This window comes from Mya arenaria, chromosome 2 (genome assembly GCF_026914265.1).
Source record: "Mya arenaria isolate MELC-2E11 chromosome 2, ASM2691426v1".
Lineage (NCBI taxonomy): Eukaryota > Metazoa > Mollusca > Bivalvia > Myida > Myidae > Mya > Mya arenaria.
Window position 1 is genome coordinate 33,758,935 of NC_069123.1, and position 317 is coordinate 33,759,251.

Sequence of the window (317 nt, forward strand, 5' to 3'; positions counted from 1 at the left end):
CGCTGCGAGCAGGGTTCGAACCTGCGCGGGGAGACCCCATTGGATTTCAAGTCCAACGCCTTAACCACTCGGCCATCACAGCTGTACATATGTTAACGAAAGGATGAAAAGGATAAAAAGAAAGATTTGTAATGAATAAACACATTATTATATTGACTTGTTTAATTATAAAAAGTGCACAGCTTCCAGTTATCTATAACTTTGATCATTGGCCACTGGTTATCTTGTTTACACATTAAATCAATTTGAATGGTAAATAGTAATTATTGATAAATATTGACTAATCAGTACATATTTTAGCAAACTGAAATAAAACA

The 317-nt window shown here is 34.4% G+C and overlaps 1 non-coding gene across 1 annotated transcript; it reads right to left on the reverse strand.

Annotated features, from left to right (window-relative positions):
• Nucleotides 1-82, reverse strand: Trnas-uga (transfer RNA serine (anticodon UGA)). The gene has a single exon. It is a non-coding gene; the product is annotated as a tRNA-Ser (tRNA).
• Nucleotides 83-317: the final 235 nt, after the last annotated feature.